The sequence below is a fragment of the Coffea eugenioides genome, chromosome 7 (assembly GCF_003713205.1).
Source record: "Coffea eugenioides isolate CCC68of chromosome 7, Ceug_1.0, whole genome shotgun sequence".
Classification (NCBI taxonomy): domain Eukaryota; kingdom Viridiplantae; phylum Streptophyta; class Magnoliopsida; order Gentianales; family Rubiaceae; genus Coffea; species Coffea eugenioides.
In genome coordinates, this window is record NC_040041.1 from 15,091,313 (window position 1) to 15,115,206 (window position 23,894).

Sequence of the window (23,894 nt, forward strand, 5' to 3'; positions counted from 1 at the left end):
TAGTTGGCAAAAAATGTGATGTGGTCCCTCGTCAATCAGCTCTTAACTGTTGCCTCTCTTTAATTAGCTTGTCCCCGTCCCTTGTCTTTTGTGACTTGTCTTCCTCTCCCTCTACCTCTTCCACTCCACTTTCCTCTCCAAAAACCAACTGTGTACGGTGGCTCCTTACCCAAATATGCATAGTTAGTATTTATGGCTCCTTTTTCTGCATCAGTGAGTGGTTTCCTAGTTGAAGTTTTCCTGCTATGGGTTGGTGGACAAGTCCTTTCACTCGGGCTTGGGATAGATGTTTGTTGCTGTTGTTGTGGTTAGTGGTACCTAGGTTCATGATCATGGACTTCATGTGGTTGTTGCTGGCCTTGTGGCTGCTCATGCGATTTTGTTGTTGGCATTTTTGCTGGCCTTGTTTGTTGCTGTTGCTGGCCTTGTTATTGTTGTGGCTGCTCATGCGCAATTTCATCAACCTGCTGTTGCTGTGGTATTTCTGACTGCACAACCTGCAAAGTTTCATGAATCATGTTAGCTGCTAAACAGGGAAAATTAAAAGTAAACGTTGTTGGTTGTACTTACTGTTTGTCTCCTCCTTCTTGCACTTGATTGCTGCCTTACAGGTTTAGTTGAAGTTTCTTGCTGCCCTTATTCATTGGTTGGCTGCTTACATGTTGCTGCATTATGACCAGCCTCCCCACATTTTCGACAATGAATGATGATCTTTCTTCTTAGTTTTCTACCGTGATTTTTTTCCTCCAGTTATGTCTCTTCTCCTAGCTTTTCTAGGCCTTTCGGTTGAGTTACTGATATCGGGGGCTCCAATTCAGGCATTGTTGATGGGGGCTAATGATCCTCACCACTAATTAGTTGTAACAAATTTTCATAAACCTTCAAGAATAACCCCCTACTATAACAAACATTCAAGTACTGTCGTGGGTCTTCATTCCTTAAAAGAATGGCAGCAATAGCGTGATAACATGGAATGCCACTAACCTCCCATAACCTGCAACTGCAATTCCTTTTCTCCATATCTACGGTAAATTGAACCTCTCTTGGTCCTTTCACCTGGTAGCCATGTAGTGCATTCCAAATAGGCATCCATTGACTTGCAATTTTTACCCTATTTTCAATAATTTCGTTGATTAGAGGTCCAGTTGGACTATCATATCTTTTCATTGCTGATTTTCTCTTCTAGATCATATCCATAAGGCGCTACGGGTTGGTGGACAAGTCCTTTCACTCGGGCTTGGGGTAGATGTTTGTTGCTGTTGTTGTGGTTGGTGGTACCTAGGTTCATGATCATGGACTTCATGTGGTTGTTGCTGGCCTTGTGGCTGCTCATGCGATTTTGTTGTTGGCCTTTTTGCTGGCCTTGTTTGTTGCTGTTGCTGGCCTTGTTATTGTTGTGGCTGCTCATGCGCAGTTTCATCAACCTGCTGTTGCTGTGGTATTTCTGACTGCACAACCTGTAAAGTTTCATGAATCATGTTAGCTGCTAAACAGGAAAAATTAAAAGTAAGCGTTGTTGGTTGTACTTACTGTTTGTCTCCTCCTTCTTGCACTTGATTGCTGCCTTACAGGTTTAGTTGAAGTTTCTTGCTGCCCTTATTCATTGGTTGGCTGCTTGCATGTTGCTGCATTATGACCAGCCTCCCCATATTTTCGACAATGAATGATGATCCTTCTTCTTAGTTTTCTACCGTGATTTTTTTCCTCCAGTTATGTCTCTTCTCCTAGCTTTTCTAGGCCTTTCGGTTGAGTTACTGATATCGGGGGCTCCAATTCAGGCATTATTGATGGGGGCTAATGATCCTCACCACTAATTAGTTGTAACAAATTTTCATAAACCTTCAAGAATAACCCCCTACTATAACAAACATTCAAGTACTGTCGTGGGTCTTCATTCCTTAAAAGAATGGCAGCAATAGCGTGATAACATGGAATGCCACTAACCTCCCATAACCTGCAACTGCAATTCCTTTTCTCCATATCTACGGTAAATTGAACCTCTCTTGGTCCTTTCACCTGGTAGCCATGTAGTGCATTCCAAATAGGCATCCACTGACTTGCAATTTTTACCCTATTTTCAATAATTTCGTTGATTAGAGGTCCAGTTGGACTATCATATCTTTTCATTGCTGATTTTCTCTTCTAGATCCTATCCATAAGGTACTCCCTGATCATTTCCAACATTGTTATAATTGGCTGGTCTCTAGCCTCAAGAATATGTGCATTAAAAGACTCACACAAGTTATTGACCAGCACGTCACTCTTTGTGTGAGTCGGAAAGAAGGCCTTGTACCAATGCCGAGGAGTTGGAGCATTTCTTACCCACTGATATGCCTCGTTATCAAAATCTTTGAGTTCTGCCATTGCTTTATCGTAGAGTTCCTCTGTTGTGCTGTTGGCAATGTTCCACAGCCTATCCTTAAGAGGCAAACCTGGATGTTTCTTCTTGAAATTTCGATACATGTGGTGGACACAATACCTATACTCACAGTTTGGAAGAACTTCAGCTAATGCTCTATCCAACCCCTGTAAAGGAAGAAACAAAATATCAGTGGAGGTTACTATGTATATATATATACATACATACACATGTCCACATTATTGCAAAGTGTATATGTATATACCTTTTGTAGGTCAGAAATAAAGGTATAATGAAATTGATTTTCAATTTCCAATTCATCACTGAGGTATTTCAAGAACCACGCCCACTGCTCTGTAGCTTCTCTTTCCACAACTGGCCAGGCAATAGGCCACCACCCATTATTAGGGTCAGCTGTAATGGCAGTCAATAACTGCCCTCTATAAGTCCCCTTCAAATGGCACCCATCGAATGCTATTATTGGCCTCAAATCATCCTTAAATCCTTTTTTCAATAGCCCTAAACAGCAGTAGAGTCTCATAAATTTTTGATTGCTCCCAGTCCCTCTAAATGGAGTAAATATCACCTCCATTGTGCTGCCCTCATTTGTCTTTTTATCTCAGCACAATACTATCAAATTCTCTTATTTCAAGTGCCAATTTCCTTGCCTTGGCTGCTATCCATCTGAAAATTTGAGCTTGGTACTCCTCATTCACAGTTTGCCGGATCTCTCTAACTGGGATTCGAGAGTTCGACCTAATTCTCTCCATGTACCTGTCAGACAACCACTTAGCCTTCAGGTTTTTATTTTTCCAGGCGTGATTGTAATTTTCATGCTTATCATTCATGCTTTTAACTACCAAATCAGTACTTTCAAGTGTTTTTTCAATTGAGACAAACACAAATCATTGGCATGGGACCTTGCACTTGGCTCTCACCCTTTTACTCTCAGTTCTCTTTGTGTATACTGGCCTCCCCATCTTGATATTATATTCTTGAATAGCTGCCTTAAATTGGGCTCTTAAACCAAATTTCATACTCAACTCAAATATGGTCTTAAATTTCTCCATACAAAAATCTTTGTACCTCCTTTGAAATTGGTCACCATCTTCTTCTTCTGATGAGCCACAATCATTGCTAAGGTGGTCTGGGATTACATCTTCAGCCAATGTATCAGAAACTTCTGGTTTATTTTCAGTTTGTTGCTACTGTACTTGTACATTTTTCCTTCTCCTGACCTATTTTTTTTTTCTATTGTGGCTGCTGTGCATCATGCTGTTGTGAAGAGAATGTGCCTGTTGCTTCATCATTCTGTTGTGAATCAGGTTGCAGTGAATGTGTCTGTGGCTCATCAAACTGCTGCTCTGAAGTTTCACCCCCTGTTGTCTCAAACAACAAACCATCCAGTAGTGCCTCATCGTCGCAGTAGTCACCAGTGCTACTGTCAGAGTCATACTCTGATTCTGATTCTTCAACATCTTCTATAACTCCTTCCTCTTCAATAGGTTGTTCACTGCTATGATGGCCAATAGGTTGCTGGATAGTAGAAGCTTCGAATGTGCCTTGTTGCTAGTCTGTTAAATCAGAGGCAGCACCTCGTTCTGAATCTAGTTCACTAGCTTGCTTATGCTGGATAGTAGAAGCAGAGGCAGCACCTCGTTCAAATGTGCTTTGATACTGGTCTATTGAAGCAAAGGTAGTAGCTCTCCCTTCTGGATCTAGTTCACTAGCAAGCTACTGGATGCTCTGCCCATGTACAGCACTATGAGGCTGTTCTGATGACCCAATTAGAATCTGCTGTAAACCTGAGTTCTGTAACATATTTTGATTGTCTTTTGTACCAGTATTTTCCTCAAACAATAGACCCAATCTAAAACCTTTTTCAGAATATGGTTCCCCTATTATTCTTCCCTGCTCATCCAACTCCTCAATCATAACACCACAACATTTTTTTTCTACTTGTTTAACAATCAAAAGAGACCTAAATTTTTCAATTTCTTCAGGTGTCAGGTGGTTACAAAATACCTCCATCACCTTAAACTTGTAAGCCCATTCTGAAAATTTGTTAACATTCTCATCAGTGCATAACTCTCTTAAACCATTGGATAGATCTTTGTTTGGTTCAACATAGTAATACAGTATAGCAGCGTTACGATGTCCCAATTTTTCTACCATCTTATTCAATTCAAGAATGGACATTCTCTCGGCGTCGCAAAGATCTATATCATCTACATCTCCATCAACATACCCCACATATTGTCCCCAATTAATTCTCCCCCTATGATGCAAACGTATAGTAAACCATTCAGAATCAGCCTCTGCAACAATAATTTTAGCCTCAGGTAAACACAATACTTAAAATAGGAAGAATAAATTATCTCACAAATTATGAGTCAAAACAGTTGTATTATGCCAATAAACTACTATTTTAGTAGCCCCTTTTTGTCGGACATGGTCAATAGGAAAAACAAAAAAATAATGTAGGACCACTGAGGTGAATATAAATTTCTACAATAAAAGATACCAACGTATAGGACCACCAATCTTCCCAACAAACTGAAAATTTGACTAATACCCTCTTTTTAAATGTTATTGACAACACTTTGGCGCTTTCATATACAAACCATCACTACTAAAACGAAAATTGAACAAAAATAGGGTAAGACCACTTACCGTAAACAAGAAATGGATCAAAGTACACGTCTGACTTCCTTATTTGCCACTCCATTTCGCATCAATGTCTACTTCCACGGTGCTGGTAGTAGTGCTCGTAGTCGGAAAGTTGCAGCAAGAATCGTCAATGGCAAACAGAGGGAGAGATAGTGGAGAAAGTAAACCATTTGGTCAAAATCATTTTTCGCTCTATTTTACCAAGTGGAAGACAACTTTTTGTGGACAAAAATGCCCTTCGTATTTCAGCTTGCTTCTCACATGGTCGTAGATTCCGTCGGTATTAACTGCTGAATTTGACAGAAGGTTTAATACTTTGTACTTTAAATAGATTGGGGGCCAAAAGTTTACTTTTAATTGTTTATGGGCCAAAAGTTTATCTGGCTTAGTTTGAGGGCTACTGAGACTCTTTGCCCTAATAGAAACAAGCTATTAAATATGAACATGGGAGAAGATAGTGAGCCATAAAATATCACATTTGAGAAAATTACACCAAAAAAGTTAGCAAACTAAAAGGTAAAATAAATAGTCAAGAAATTAGTGAGAAGATCAACCAAAGAAGCTGGAAACAAAAAACATAGCAAAACAATCATAAAATCAGCAAAGAAAAAAAAGACAAAAAAGCTATACAGAAGCAAGATGAAACTAAAGAATAACCTGTAGTTGAAGATGATAATAGTGATGCCAAATTTGACCGTTTAGAAAAACCTGAGTGGTAGAAAGAGGGATTAGAAGAACCAAAAGATGAGGATATTTTTGCAAACATAGCAAAGCCAATGAAGCAGAAAAGCAACAGCAGCCAAAAGGCACAACTGACGAACCAATAAAAGCAAATCATACATATAATGAGAGGATCTGCCACTACCCATAGTTGATCGTAACACTTTTGAAAAAATGGAAAGTTCTAAAACTAAAGAAGACTACAATGAATTTGTTATTGATGATGAAGAACTGCTTGACAATATGTAAGGAGATGATGACAGAAATGGGAAAGATAATGGCTGCCGAGATTTTAACACAGAAGTTGAGTTAAGAAAACCTAATTTTGAATTGAAAGTTCAGGATAAATTCAAGAACTTATGGGCCTTTAGAGAAGCATTTATGAAACAGAATGTCAGGGAAGGCTACAAAATCAAGTATAAGAAAAATGAAAGAGCGAAAGTTATAACCATGTGTAAACTGGTTGTTCCTAAAACATACAAACAAGTCCAATTAAAAAAGAAAGCACTTTCCAGAACAAATCAATACAGGGAGTGCATATGTGTAGAAGAGAATACAACAACCATCATGCAAATGCAAGATATTTGAGTAAACAATATCTAGACAAGTTCAGAGATGAACCAAATTCATCTATTGAAGGATTTGTCAAAACTGTGAAGAGAGAAATTATGGTCAATATAACCAATAGATTGACTTATAAAGCTAGAAGGTTGACAAGAGAGGCATTACAAGGGAATGATATGAGACATATCATCAGAGATTATATTGCAACATAGTTGATTCGGAATTCTAGTAGCCATATTATATTGCAAGTGGCTAGACTATTTGAGAATGGGTTTAGGACATTTGAAAGAATGTGCGAGAGTTTAAGTGCAATGAAGAATGAGTTTCTAACTGGTTGTCGATCAATAATTGGATTAAATGGTTACTTTTTAAAACGCTTATTTGGTAGATAGCTTTTGATAGCTACAAGTAGGGATGGTAATGATAACATGTTTTTCGTTGCAATTGCTATAGTAGAAACTAAGAGGTATGACTCATGGAAATGATTTTTGATGGAGTTGAAAACTGAATTTGGTGTTGAAAATGAAGCTCCATGGACATTTATATCTAATAGGCAAAAAGGGTAAGTGACTGCAATTGATGATGTGTTTTTTGAATTAGAGCATAGGTAATGCATTCGACATATACACCAAAACTTCAAACAGAAGTTCAAGGGCAAGGAATTGAAGCAGTACTTTTAGGCAGTAGCTTCCACCGGGAACATTCATGATTTTAGGACTGTGATGGCTAAATTGGAAAGAGCTGATCCAAAGATGGGAAATGCTATTAATGGAGCTAGTTGGTTAAGTAAGATTCCTGCACATTTGTGGTCTAGATCACACTTCAGCTTCTCATGCAAAAGTGATATTCTTGTTAATAATTTGAATGAATCATTAAATTCCTACATATTACCAGCAAGAGATTTTACAATTATCTCCATGTTTGAGTCGATAAAAAGAAAACTAATGTATAGGCTAAATGTGAAAAGGGGAAGGCATGAAAAAGTATCAAGGGAACCTCTATCAAAACATACAAGAACGACTTGAGAAGAACAAGCTCAATAGTAGGTACTGCATAGTTCATTACTCTTGAAATGCTGAATATGAAGTAGACCGTGGGATAAGAGGATATGTTATTGATATAAGTCGTAGAACATGCATATGTGGATTATGGCAACTAATTGGGATTCCATGCCCATATTCTATTGCTTCCATTTAAAGGGATGAATCTGAACTTGAACAGTATGTTGATCCTTGTTATACCAAAGGAATGTGTTTGAGGACCTACAGCTACACTATAGCTCCAATGCACTCTGAAGAGTATTGGGATTCAAAAGGAGCTAAATAGGTACAGCCTCCTTAGATTAGAAAATAACCTGGAAGGCCTAAAAAAGTAAGAAGAAGAGAATCTGATTAAGCTAAAGGCACTACATCTACAAAAAAAAAAAAAAAAAGACTTGTTGTACATTGTAAGAAGTGTTTTAGGCCTTGACATAATTCTAGGAGTTGTAAATTCCCAATCCATCCCAAAACTAGGTTTTATAAGGTAAATTATAGTTTTTGTTAGTTTTTAATCAGTGTAACTATCTCTTTTCTATTTTTTTTTTCTAAATCTCTAATTAATTTGTTACTATTAAAATAGGCATCAGGTAGAACTGGTGATGTTGGAAATGTAACTAATGATGTTGTCAATGAAACAGGTATTGCAAGTTATATCTTAGTGGTTGCTGAACTTTTTGAGTAGAAACTTATCTATGTACCTTATTTTGTTTTGTAAAAACTGATTGATGTATTACTAGATTTTAGTGAACTTCTGGACCACTTTTGGTTTGTCACATGAATTCAAAGTTCAAGTTATGACTTCTAGGCATTTTTTTTGTAAAATTTGATGTGTGTCACTTTCTCAAAATTCTGTATTATATTATGCACTAGAATTTACTTTGGTACTTCATGCCATATGAAAATCTTGTTTGACCATTTACATCAATTGAGTATCAAAATAGGTTCATTCATTCATTGAAGATAAAAAAGTAATTCATTTGAAGACAATGAGTTTGTTTGGATAAGAGTTTATTTGGATGATTTATTTGAGATATTTACTGTAGCACTTTTTGTGATGTGATGTATGTGAGATAAAAAGGTGATTGGGAAAATAAAAAGGTGATTGGGATTTGTGAGAATAAATTAAGCAAACCAAATTCTCTCTATCCAAACAAACTCAATGGGTCCAGAGTTACAGCATTTTCATAGCCATAATTCATCTGATATGTTTCACTAGGACATAAAAAAAAGGGAATGATAGCACAATATTTTTATTTCAAGCATTCATTCATTAAAGACAACAAAGTAATTCATCTGAAGACAATTGGTTTAGAGTTACAGCATTTTCATAGCCATAAATCATCTCATATTTTTCACTTGAACATTAAAACAAGGAATGATAACACAGAAATAGCAAAACAAGCAACCATACAAATCTTCATGACTCCTAAGGTTTTTTCAATGCTTTTCATTTTTCTCAAATATAAAAAATTATCCACACGCAAGCTTTCCAAATCTGAACCATCAATACTTGATTCCCCACTAAAAATTTCTCTGCTTATAACATTAAAATCACTGGTGTAATTTGGTCTTGCTCTCCTTGTTGGATTGCACCATGAAAAAAATTCACTAGTTTTTTGTCGCACAAAAAAAATACAACCTTCCCTTCAAAGGTTTTTCGGATTCAACAATCTTTACCACTGCTTTTCTTCCGTATGCACACAATACTGGTATTGGTACCTTAGGTCTTGAGTGCTTCCACCAGCATTGCTTGAGCATGGCATCTAGAGTTTATTGAAAATTTCTTTTAATAAACCAATCGAGCATATTTCAGGAAAAAAGAAAAGACTGCATCTTGAAATTATAGCTTACCTCCAGATCTCCTTCTTTCTAAATCTGGGTTTGGTTTCTTGAATAAATGGAGTGCCTCTATCAAAATTCAATAGAAAGTGAGGTGAAATAATTTCATTTCATAGAAAGAGAGTTGGAGTAGAGATTTGAGGCTTTCTTAGGTGCGTGAAAGTAGTCAGGGGTAATGTGGAAATATTTCTTATTGTTACCAACAGTACAATCACATATATGGTACATATTAGCCAGGAATTGTGATGATGGATGATTTTTGTCTATTTGACACTTCAACCCAATCCACAAGGGGGTTATGTATAGCTTTTAAAATCATAAAGGATTATGTGGTTTAGCAGGAAACCACAAGGGGGTAAAGTATATTTCACCCAAAATAAAAAGTTGATGATAGTTAGTTGCTAGAATTAAAAATTTGAGGCGCAAAGTGCAATGCCGGAATAGTTGAGGGGTGCAAAGTGCAATTAATCCAAACTGAACTTCCTCTTTGTATATATGGTTTTTTTTTAACCGGTGCAATCTTTATATTCATTAGTATATATAATTCATACCTAACTTGAATTTGTTATATAAATACATACACTAACAGTTACTTTTCTCCTTTGCATTTATAAACTTTCTTGATTTAATTCTACTTTTCTGAAAACTTAATATTTGAACTCTATAATATCGAGTGCCTTATTTAGTGAGCCACTGAAGTTTAATTTTCATAAGAAAAATTCAAATTACATAAAATTGAAATAAAGAGACACATGTCTAATATAAGTATGTGTGTGTATTCAACTTGACACAATTTTGTTGTCTCAAATTACCATATGTATGTAAATTGACGTGTAGAAAAGAGCTTCTTTTTGCAAGTTAATCTAATCATTTCATATTAGAAAACAAGCTCATTTTTTGAAATAATCTTCTAATTGTCAAATCTATCTTTTCAAATTAGTAGTGTTGCATGAATTCCATGTATTTTTCTTGTTTTTAATATCTTGTGTATATAATTTTCAAGTTAACGATCTTTAATTGCACAATAAACAAATTTTCAGCATATTGTTATTGATATATGGCTTCAATTACAAATAGTGTTAGCAAAATTAATGAGATAAAAAGATAGTACAAATTAATGATAATATATTATTTTATCTTTGCTACAATATCTTGGTACCTTTTGACTATTTTTAGCACATTGTTATTGATTTATTAGGTCCTTTATGCTATTAATTTTGCTAAAGTTGTCATTAATTTAATTTGAATGGAACAAACTTAGGAGTTTAGAATGCAAAGTATATAAAATTGAGAGTTTAGGATGCAAAGTGGGAAAATGATGCAAGTTCGAGGTTGCAAAGTGGAGCTAATCTATAATGGATATACCATTTTTGGCAAAAGATGCACATTTTTTACAGAAAAAAAAAATCCTATAGAGTCCACTTTTTATTTTATAAGGGTTAATACAATTTATCTCCTTAGGGTATATTCTGATTCTCATTGTATCCCTTAACCTTTACTTTTTATTGCTTAACCCCCTAAGAGACAAAAATACCCCTCTATATGCTAAGTTTTTATTTTCAAATTTTCTACTTCCTTTAAACATTGAATTTTAATATGTGGTTTGTTTTTGACTCCTAATTGGTGGCGGTAAAGTTTCACATGAAATTAGTATAAATATTACTTTTTTTTTCTTTTTTTTTTATATAAAGGGGGAAACCCCCGATATTTTATTAATAACAACGGATAAACCCAAGAAGGTGGAAAAATTCCCAACCTTCAATACATGCCGGATAACTAGGAGCTATACCTACACAGGAAACCTGCGAATGTATGGAAAACCTATCGCATCCAAATTAATCAGCGACCGAACTCTACTTGGAAGCTGCTGAACAGATTGAAAAGTAACATATGGACTCTCCCGAGATAACGCTGCTAAGCTGTCTGCCACGGCATTCGCCTCACGATGAATATGTGTAATAGACCCCTTCACCTTGCCCAGTAACAAGCGAAGTTGACTTAAGACGCTACACAACGGCCACTTACCAACCGATCGATTCTGGACCAACCTTACCAACACTAAGGAATCCACCTCTACCAAAATATCTGACAACCCTGCCCCCATACACCACTGCAGCCCAGAACACAATGCTAAGCCCTCCGCATATACCACTTCATATTCCCCAAATTCCTTATAAAAAGCACCAATCATCTTCCCTTCAGAATCACGTACCACCCCACCACCTTTAGCTAAACCATTGATCACACTTGCATCTGTGTTGAGTTTGAACGTCCCTCTAGGCGGCTTCATCCATGATATAGCCTTCAGACAGAATGATTTGGCTGGCTTGACCCGAAAAAACCGTGCAAAATACGTATCCATATCCCCCTCCAACTGCACTTTGTTTAACATACAAGCCGCCCCCTTAGCAACCAACCACCCATTGGCTTCGAAGATAACTTTGGAATGGACAGGGTGAAGATTTCCAAACCGAGCATCATTTCTACTACGCCATAGAAACCATAACACCACTACCGGTATTACACACCGAACATGATCCAATCGGCCATTGCTAGAAGATTGAAACCACACCACTAGCAGTGAAGAAACACATGAGAATGAACGCCACTGAATTCCGCAAGCCAGAAAGAAATGCTGCCAAGTAGCACTTGCTAACCTGCCATGTAAGAAAATATGATTCAAGGATTCCACCGCATTACCACAGCAATCACATTTAGAAGTATAAATATTACATAATACACTAAAAATTTAATAGTTAAAAAAAATAAACGAAAGATCCTAATAAGCTAAAAAATCATTAAAGGAAAAACAATAAAAATGTATAATACTTGTTATGTGAATGTGCTATTGTAAAAATAAAAATTGAATTTGAATCCAATAATTAGAAAATAGAAGTATAATTTTTTGTTAATTTCTTAAATTGGAGAATAGATGAAATCAATTTGTAAAAAAAAATAGTTTCTTTAATTTTGTGAATTAGACAATGGATGGCCTATTTTTTTTGTTAGACAAATCCTTTTTACAAAGTTTGTAATATATAAGATTTTTTTTTTTAAAAAAAGAACTAATTTGGGATAGAGAAGAGGATAGAGACAAAAAAATCAACATAGTAGATGAGTGTTTTTGTCTCTCAGAAGGTTGAGTAACACAAAATAAATGTCAACAGGTAAAGTGAGAATGTGATAGCCCCACCTTCCCCTAAGGCGTACCAAAGGGGTTAGCGGACTGCCTGACCAACTCTCGCCAGGACTACTAAAACGGTAACAGTAACTCAAGTCGTTCGGGAATCTACTAGCGCGCTCAACCAAGCCAACAATCAAGAAATGGAAAAATAAAAGTTAAAACGTAAAGTGAATAGTGACTACCACGTCACAATCCGCCAGGACCCAATCGAATACAAGTAACTTTTTTCAATCCCTGAAAGGAATATATACAAGCCAAATATAATACATTGAACATGAGTACACACACACTGTTACAAACCACATTCATGTGGTTACAAGCCAAAAGGAAGCATTTAAATCCTAGTACAATTAAGTTTCCAACTATTGAGGAGCTATACAAAATCTCTCAACTAGCTCTACTCAACTCATTCTTCAAAATCAAAAGTCCAAAAGGTAAATCCCTGTAAGGAAAACAAAATTCACGGAGTGAGCTTTCGCCCAATGAGGTACCATCACGAAAATATACCAGGATCACATAAACACAAGAATATTCAGTCCAAATACGCACGTCAAGGAAGCAAAAACAACAACACCCAAGTATAAGGAATAAAAGGATACGGATGGCTCTCAAGAGCCCTTTTCCTCTTTTGTCATGCTTGATCTCATCTCATTGACTCTCCGTCAATGTATACCAGGTAATCATGACCGTAGACTCCTCTTTACTCCAATTATCCGTCCACCTCACTTTCCCCTTACCGGGCCCGAACACCAAACAGTACAGAGTTGGTATTACTCGAGTATACCGGAATCAAGGGTCTCATACCCAAAGATTCCCAAATACAGTCCCCATGGCTTGTCAAATGTCCCCGACCAAGTCCTTATTGGCTCGAGTCCATTGACTTCCAATGAGGTAGAGCTCAGAGTGAACAGTAAAGATTGGTATCCAATCGACACCAAATCAAGTACAGTCAAGAGTATTCAAGTGATACAAGCACAGTCAAGTAAGCCTAATATAATAACCAGTCAAGAAGGCCAGAGAGTACGAGAGTGGTAAAGTACACCCTCGCCTCACCTAGCTCAAACAATCATCTCAACTAGTCCAAATCACAGAATTCAAGTACAAGAAAGCCACGGAATAACAAACATGTGAGTAGTACACTCACCAAGTTCAACAAAGAAGGTTCACAAGTTTTCGCCCGACGTGAGTCTCGGATCACCGGCACGCCCTATAACAATCAAGAAAGTGCAATGAAAACTCAAACACAAGTCGAATACCTTTTTCTAGGAACTATTAAGGCAAGACCCAAATATAGCTTGGAAATGAAAAATACATAACATTTAGGGTTAAAAGTAGAAATAAACCCTAAGATTATTCATTTCTATCAAATCTCAACCCAACTCATAAGAATCCGATACCCTAGACACTTGGACAGCATTTCCCCTAAAATTTCAGCTTTTCCAACCTACAAGACAACCATTAAAAGCTATCCAACACAACCACAAGCACCCAAACAATTCATAAGCCATTCAATATACTTCATTGGGGTCATAATACCCCTCAATTATAGCCAATTAGAAGCTCAACTATCAACCATAGAAAACCCCCAATTAGTAACCCTAAATCTGAAATTTTCCGCACAAGCGGAAATTTTTTCGCAATTAACCACAATTAACGCACAAGAGAGCTATATAATGCCATTTAGAACCATCAATTCCAGCTCAATCATCTCAATCATAGGAAAACAGAAAATTCCCACAAAAATCAGAAAATTAGCTAGCTTCACTCCAATCCACCAAATCTTCCGAAAAATCACGTATATAGCTACTATAAGGCACCAATTGGCCAAAATTAGAAACAAAAGATGAGTTCCAAGCAAGATACCTTAGTTCTTCAAGAAAGATTGTAGCTTAGGAGGTTTCCTTCCAAAACAACACCACCAAGCTCTTCAAACACCCTTGGGAAGTTGATTTTGTGGACGAATTCAAGAAACAATCGGCTAGTTTTCAAGATTTGAGCAAAGATTAGAAGATGGAAGGTTGAAGATTTCTTTCCTTTGTTGGCTAGAGAGGTTCGGCCAAGGCAAGACTGAAATGAAGATGATTTGGTCAACATTAGCCTTTTAGTAAAGTTAGGGAAAGTTAGGCCAAAAGTTAGGCAAGTCTAATCCAACCACAATTGGACACTTGGCACCTTGTTGTTGCTAGAAGTCATTTATTGTCCCCTCATGGTTAATCCATCTAGGTAACCTCCAACTATCTTCTAATACCTAGTAATAAAATCCCTTAACGCAAAACTTTAACCTAATTGGCCGAATTTCTCTCACTTAATGCACTAGCGGGTCCCACGTCCAAAATACATTCCTAATTTCTCACGAACTACCTTAGACTAGAAAAATGATTTAAAATTATATTTACTGATAAAATGTTGATAAAAGTAATATAATAAAGAAAATAAAAGAAATCGGGTGTACAGGAATAAAATAATATTTTTTTAATTTTAATTTTTTTTCTGGGTTCTCACAGAGAAACAAAATATATCTTAAGGGGATAAATTGTAATAAACCTATCCTACAACGAGTGCATAGAGCATAAGGACCCTTTTAATATTATTATTACATTTATTAATTTCCATTAAGGGTAATTACATGAAATGTTCTTACTAGCAAGGGCACTTTCAGTTTAGCCCATTCAACCCAAGAACAGTTATTTGGCGTTGATGGTTTCAAGTCGGAGATGCTTTCAAATCATGCAACTAAAGAGAATATCGTGAAATGACCAGATTATCCTAGAAAAGTACATAAATTAACAAGAAACCCTCTATAAAGCAAATATTTACATTTTGCTTTTTCCAGTTGGCAGGAACTTGGAATTGTGCTTTCCGCTAGAAATGTAGGGGGCAAGTGTATATTCTTCAGGTTTAGAGGGCAAAGTGGAATTACTTCTAGGAGCCAAAGTGTCATTAATTCTTAGTTTGATAACACTTGGCCATAGTCACTATGAAGAGTTTATTTTTTAGAAATGAAGTTGTTATGATTTTGACTCAAACTAAAAATTTCCTATATATGGTGGAAACTCTTATGGTCAAGCACAAAAGAATTACCCTGTCAACCCGTTTACTTAACAAAACAGCAACCAATTAAAATGACTTACAAGATGCTTTGGATAACCACATAATCCATTCAGATTGGACAAGAATCTTTGAATAATCACATAATCCATTCAGCTTTGAATTGTATAATGACGAGAACCATGTTAGAATTGAAGTTCATATATGTTTTGGTATGAAAGTTAGCTTATGAAATAATTAGAATAATCCAAGCATTATATAAAGAAAGAAAGAGAATGACAAGTATTGAAGTTCATATATGTTAGAATAATCCAAACCAAACTAATTAGATTTTAACAATTAGATTAAAATTGGTATGAAAGTTAGCTTAGGAAATAGAATTATGTTGTGTTTCGGTATGAGAATTAGAATAGCATTTTTTTTCTTCTTTACTCAAGTTTTTTTAGATAAACAAGTGGCTGAACCTCCCAAAATAAATATCACTTAAGGCACATAATTTGAGATAATTTTTAATTAAAGGTTGTTGTGTTACTAAATGCTATAGTTTTATATCAAATAAATTTGATGTTATGTATTTATGTTGTCATAAAACAATCGGGTTATAATTTTTCAATAGTGGTGTTAGTAGATTACATTCACCTAACAGATGGATTTAGAAATATCAACAAGTATTGTTAAATTATCAATTAATGAAGGAATATGAAAATAGTTGAGTGGTGGATACTGTTATGAAACAACTAAAGTGTGGATGTCCCTTTGTATTGCCAAGAGAATTAATTCATGATTTATGGTTACATTATGTATAGAAGTTACAATCCATGAATCTATTTATATAGTGGAGAAACTATTTCATACGTTTCTTCATATTCTTGTAGTAGTGGATGTTTAATAGGATTAATGTACCTTTACTCTTGTAGTACCTATATATAGAGGTACATTGACACCTTTTGTAGGGACTTTTGGTATTGGTTGGAATATAAGAATATCATTTTCCCTTTCTCTACTTTTTCTCTAATATCTCTATTCATACTATAGTAGTTTATTAGTTTTACAACACGTTATCAGCACGAGTCTCTACTTTTGAGCAAAAGATGAAAACGAAGCCTCTACCTTGAGTAAAAGTGAAACAAGAGATTTTGCCTGTATTTTTTCGGCAACTTCTGTCTACTTATTGAGGTAAATTTTTGACACATAAATTTATTTCAATTTCTTATGGCTAACATTTGAATGATCGAAAAATACAAGTGCCTATTGCTGAACAACTATTAAACACAAATATATACTGTTTGACATCTTTGAGGTAATATTTTTCCTTTTAATTCTACTTATTTATCTTTAGAATTATTTGTTATAAATACTTATATTCTGATGCATTGAGTTTTAGAAATGCTATTATAGAAAATCAATTATGTTTGAGGATTCACTTGTCCTTTGAAATACTTAAAGAAAAAGATTCGACCACCTGAAAATGATCATTTTTTAACGAAAATATTTGACCACCAGAAGATGGTCATTATTTCAAAACCTGGTATGATAAATTTACTTATGGCTGCAAGTACATAATTCTGCTATGTTTAGAATTATTTCTTAGTTGAAAAAAATATTCTCTACATATTTCTCAAATATGCTCTTGTAGTAGCAATATTGAGAGAAAATTTGAGAAGTATTTTGTACTTATTGCATGCTAGTTCTGGTCCATTCCCAGAAGTGAATGCGACTAAATTTCAATTTATTAGTTATGATTGCTGCCATGACTATGATTTTGGTAAATATATATTTTACCATGACAAGAAAAAAAATTACCACTTGAAGTGGGATAATAATGATAAGGACAAAAAAATAAGAATCCTGAAGATAAATGTCCCGAAATACATTTGAGAAATCAAAATTATAATAGCATTTTCACATGGCAAATTTCTTTAAACGCCCTGAAGGTGTATGATGATTGATTTAATTTATGATAGTAATTGACTTTTCTTCCTGAAGAAGAAATGGCTGTTAAATATTTGGAATCAAAGGATTATGATGATGATATTTGTCCCATAAGAATTATGGTGACAATGATATGTGTCTCATTAATAAGTGCTACTACATACACTATATTCCAATAAGAGAGACAAACACAATCAATAATTGTGCTCAAGTGATTGAAAACTCCAGAAGAGTCACTACTATAGTTCTCCATATAGGAGAAAATTTTATCATAAATAAAGCGCCACCTTTTACTATGTCTCGAAAAATTTATTGGATTTGAATATCCGTCGAAATGGATATCAAATTGAGACATTAAATGAGACAATAATAGAGATCATGTTTAGAAATCAAATGAGATAAAGGTTAATTATATCATAATAATCATTCGAGAGAGAAATGGTTATCCATATAGTTTTCTTCATTCTCATTTGATTTATAATCATCACCTGCAGTAAATCAAAAGTTTACTGATCCCAATGAATACATGATTTGATGAAAGTGAAAATATTTGAGAGCCGACAAATATTTATACATACCCCCTTTATATTATATATGGCTCTAAAAGAAATTTAAAATTTATGTTGGGTATGAATCACCTTTTACGATTAAATATTGTAAAATATTGATGGGTAATCTATTGAATGATTTATTTATTCTGATGAACTACGATTCCCGACATTAGGGGGAGGAAAAAATCAACCGAAAGGAAATTACCTGAAAAATTGGATTTCCTCGATTCTCATACAAAATAATATGAACTAAAAGTTCAAGAAATTCTTCATTTGTAGAATGTTATATTTATCGACTCCAGAAGAGTCATTAAATCAACTATTCCTGCAGGAAATATTCTGGTTAAAATTGATGTCCCTGAAAGACATGCACAAGTGCTACAAATAAATTTAAGACCGGCCTACCTAAATAAGGTATAATTTGATTTCAAATATCTCCGGAGATTAAATAAATGTCATGACAAAATTCAACTTCTTGAAGAGGCTGCTCCTGAAGAGCCAACTCCTAAAGAGAATGAAATCATAGAAAATTTAATTAGTGCCTAATGAAATGTAGCACTTGATATTATAGAAGTTGGTGAGGATCATGAATCTAGATCGGTTGATGAATGTCGGTATAAAAATAATTGGCCAAAATAAAAAGATGCGATCCAATTTGAATTAGACTCACTGGCTAAAAGAAAAGTTTTTGGACCTGTAGTCCAAACACCTGAAGGTGTAAAGCCAGTAGGATATAAATGGGTATTTGTGATAAAAAAAATGAGAAAAATAAAATTGTGAGATATAAAGCAAGACTTGTAGCTCAAGGATTTTCACAAAAGTCTGGATTTGATTATGATGAAACATATTCACCTGTAGTGGATGCTATCACATTTAGATATCTTGTGAGTTTTACAGTACATGAAAAATTAGATATATGTCTAATGGATGTCGTTAATGCATATTTATTTGAGAATCTTGAAAATGATATTTATATGAGAATTCCCGAAAAATTCAACATGCCTGAAACATGCAAATCAAATCCTAAAGATATTTATTCTATTAAATTACAAGAGTGTTTGTATGGACTCAAACAATCTGAACGTATGTGGTATAACCGTCTCAATGAATGTTTAACTAAAGAAGGTTATGCAACTGATCCAATATGTCCATGTATTTTTACCAAGAAAAATGGATCAAATTTTATAATAATTGCTGTATATGTTGATGATCTAAATTTGATTGGAACTCCTGAAGAGATTCAAAATAGTGTTGAATATTTGAAGAAAGAATTTGAGATCAAAGTTTTTGAAAAAATAAAATTCTGCCTTAATTTAGAAATTGAGCATTTAAAAAGTGAAATTTTTGTCCACTAAACTGCATATACCCGGAAGGTAGTTAAAACGATTTTATATGGATAAGGTACATACATTAAGTACTCCAATGGTCGTTAGATCATTAGATCCTAATAATGATCCTTTTAGACCGCGAGAAGAAGATAAAGATATTACTAGGTTCTGAAGTACCATATCTCAGTGCAATTGGCGAAGAATATTGGAATACGATGATTAAAAGATCTCAAATGATATTTGCATCAGCGGGAGAAATTAATACACAGGAATAGTGTACTCTTTTTCCTTCACTAGGGTTTTTCTCCCGATGGGTTTTTGCCTAGTAAGATTTTAACGAGACATATTCTTTGTGTAATGGACATCCAAGGGGGAGTGTTATGAAACAACTAAAGTGTGGATGTCCCTTTGTATTCCCAAGAGGATTAATTCATAATTTATGGTTACATTGTGTATAGAAGTTACAATCCATGAATTTATTCATGTAGTGGAGAAATCGTTTCATATGTTTCTTCATATTCTTGTAGTAGTGGATGTTTAATAGGATTTGTAGACACCAAAATTTTGTTAAAATTTTAATGTTTTTCTTGAATACTTTTTATTTAATTATTTATTTTCTTACATTTATATATATATGTATTTCCAGGTTTGTTTCTTAAAAAAAAAAAAAGAAGAAAAAAAGATAAGAGGAAGTGGCGTTGGCCATCATGATGTTTAGATATCATGATGGCCACCAAATTTTGCTTTGACCAAGCTTTGGCAGACACATTTCCAGTAACGAATGGAAAAAGGAATGAAAAAGGCAAAAAGAAAAAGCAAAAGAAGAAGGAAAAGGAGCTTTTGGCTTCTATTATTGGCACTTTCTCTTGGACGAGATAAAGGGGGGGAGAATAGGTAAAAAAAAAGAGGAAGGAAAGCAACGGATCCAAGATAAAAGGGACAAGAAGCAAGAGACTGGAGAGGGGGCGAAAGAAAATTTCTGCTTCGTGTCCAACATTCCAGGCACAAGCTCCTAATTTTCCTCACATTGATTCAGTCCCCAACTACTTGCAGGTAACGAATACCTCTTAAGTTTGCCCATTTAACATTTTTTATAAGATTTTGTTGAAGCATTGCATGAATTTTCTTCGATGATACATGTATCTGTTAGTTTTTTCATTTTTACGATCTTTATTGCTTCAAAGATTTGGGTTTTGATGGCTACAGATTTACTAAAAGAGTATTAGAGATGGTTAGATGTTAGTTTTAATATTATAACCACAGAGTTTTTGCTTCTTGGGGGTTCCAGGTCCGATCTCTTTCAAAAGCCAAAGCCATTTGCTGTTTGTTGTTTTTCCTCAACTAAATCCTCCGTGTTTGATCTTTCAAAGTGTGCACCATAGCTTAAGATTATGTAAATTAAATGGGTGGAAGTTTTGTTGGTCTTAGATTGATAAACTAGTGGGTTTTACTTGAGTTTTTTTTTATTGCATTAACATACGTGGGTGGAATAAGAAAGAATGTTGCAGCAAACCCAGAAGGTTGCAGAAGAATTGTTGCATAGAATTTGCTGCGTCTATTCTTGTTTTGTATCTTTTGGATGGTTCACTTTAGTTTAGATTTTGGTTGAGTTTTGATGATTAGAGTTGCAAGTCATGTAGTTTTAGTTTGAATGTTTAATGTTTGATGTTTGACTGGATTTTGGTTGCTTGCATCTGACATAAATGCTACGCGAAGCAAGGTTGCAGAAAGCTTCTGAATTTGAGAAGAAGAACGCAGCTTTGCATGGGAAATTTTAGCCAATTTCACTTTAACCCCTCAAGTCTCTCCTTGTTTCACTAAAGCCCAAAAACTTCTGCAAATCAATCCTTTTTACCCCTTTCAAGCTTAAATCTTTTTTTTTATGTTTTAATTGTGCTTTTAGTTAATTAATTCTGGATTTTGGAATGAAATTAAACTTTAACATTTTTTAGTTCAACTATTAGTTTGTTGGGTTTTGGTAAAATGAAAGGGGAATCGGATTTGGCTATTTGTTTGGGTTACTTGGATTTGGGTTAGGTTTTTTTTTCATTTGGGTTTGTCCTGGGCTGAAGGGTTAAGGCCCATCAGCTGGTTGATTTATTCTTGAGGTTAGAATAGTGGACTGGCTCTTTCCTTTTGCTTTGGATTTCGGTTGGGCTTAGGTAGTTTTTAGCCCAGAAATAAATAAAATGATGGCCCAGTGGCCTGATTTGTTAAGGAATAAGAAAATGTTTTCGCATATCAGTCCCTGTACTTTCAAGTACTTTCACTGCGGCCCAGAACATTTAAATTCTTTTCAACTCGGTCCTTAAATTAATTTCATTTTGGTCCTTGAATTTTATCTTTCATTAATTTTGACCCCTAAACTTTGGAAAAATATAATTTTGTCCCCTAAAAGTTTTCAATTTTTGCAATTCAGTCCTTAGCAAATTTTGGCTCTCTTTATTATGATTGTTTCTTTTTTAACTAATTATGTTACTTTTGAACATGTTCAACTTGTAATTTTAGATGTTTTAAATTTCTTTATGTTTGACATATTAGTGTGAATTTAGTACTTTTATTATTATTATTATTTTCAATTAAAGTGGTGCCATAATTCTTTTGTTCATTGTGAGTATAAATAGGACAATTTGACTCCATTTAGTCACCACTTCAAACGGGAGGTACCCCTATTTTTATTATTTCAATGTCAATTACGTGCTCTTATGTGCTTCTATGTGTTCCTATGTGTTTATGTATTTTTATATGCTTTATTTATTTGATTCAAATATTCATTCAAATTTTCTTATATACGTTTTAGTTAATTTTTATAATGATTCGAGAGGTATTTAAATACCTCAAAAATGTAATAGATAGGATAATTAGATTTGTTTTATTATATTTTTCCCTCCTAGATTGTAGTCAGGCGCTCCCCGATGTAATAGATAAGTTGTGTGTTTATGTGGCTTATGTGTTATGTGTTTTATCCGCTTTTCTTAGGACTTTGGCATATAGATATTATGCTTACGTGTTATGTGTTACGTGCTCTTATGTGTTTATTTGTTTTAATTTATGCTTTATTTGCTTCACTATATATTGTTAATGCATAACGTCACCACACTAGTCCAACGCTAGTTGTGGCTTCTCCCTCCGCTTACTTGCTAGTCCAACGCTAGTAAGTATTTTTAGAAATGGGTTAGTCCAACGCTATACCCTTAGACTGTTCATGCATTAGATTCATCTTTTGTGTGATATCCATTACATTTCCATGTATATTTTATTTTTTAGAATTTTCTCATTTGCATGATATTTTCTATTATATTATCCTCTACCCCCTACCCTCTATATGTGTTAATCAAATCATTTAGAATTGCACTTCATTTAAGAAATTGTGAAATAAGTTAGTTCATTTGCTTGTTTATATTAGGAGAATTATTTTTGAACATGGATATGGGTGATTATAACTCTTTAGTTTAAATATCCCATTAATCCTTGTATAAGAAAATTATGTCACGAGTTTTTGTCTCCCGTACCCATTATGCTGCATTTCCTTTTTCTTTGATCACTTATAACTATGTATATAATTTAATTTCTTTTCTTTACTTTTAATTTCATCATTTGCATACTCGTGACACCTTCAAGGAATTATTTTGGCCTTTGCAATTAATGCGATTGGTTCAATTAAACCCTTGAATGAACATTTGTTCCTTTCGATGTTTTTATGAATTTAGATTTGCATCCATGTAGAAAACATTCAAATGTGATAAATTAAGGGTTAAATTAAGAAAATTTTGACTAAACCACGCAACTAGCTTAGACTAGGTTGAAAGGGTGCCTTAGGTTTGAGTTGATTGAACCTTTGCCTTCCCTTTCTTCAACCGTGACTCCCGAACTCATTTTCTCTTGTTTTCAAAGACCTGGAGTTGTCTAAAAGGGTTTTATTTTATTTTATTTTGTTAAAAATATTTTTGGGTGACTTGGTACACCCAAACTCGATACCAAGTGGCGACTCCTAATTTTTCTTCAAAACCCTTTTAGACTAAATTTTGGACCCAAATTGTCGCATTTTTTTTAAGTCCCATTCTTGGTCCTTTTCCGTTTATTATTAATAAATCACATTTTTTATAAACACTTTCTTTTTCCATCGCAAAAAAATGGGGCGCGACAACTTGGCGACTCCACTGGGGACGTTAGAGAGTCCAAGCACTTGGCTTAGTCGTCTTTTCTCTTTTTAACCCTTATATTTATCATATTTGGATGTTTTAGGTTGCATTTTTCTTTTTTAGGATGTTTTGCATTTCACACTCGTAATCATTCCTCGTCTTACGTGTATGTGATGAATGGCTTATTTATTTATTTATTCGTATCGCGCATTGCATTTGGGTGGGGGAAAATATCACCGTAGAGCCTCCACACGTGTTTTAATTATAATCTCTCCCCTCAAAAGGAAGCATTTCATACGTGCATGCATTATTTTTACCCTTTTTTTATTTTTCTCGTGGGCGCCATCCCACATCTCCTTGTAGGATTAGGATCGATTTCCTTAGGTAGGCGGATGGTGTGCTCTGCGCCCATAGCGATGCCTAAGGGATCACTCAAGCCACCGACCAAAGGTTTTGGGATTGATGACCCTTAACTTTTTGGTCTGAAGGCTTGGGAGCCTGAAACCTTATCGAGTCT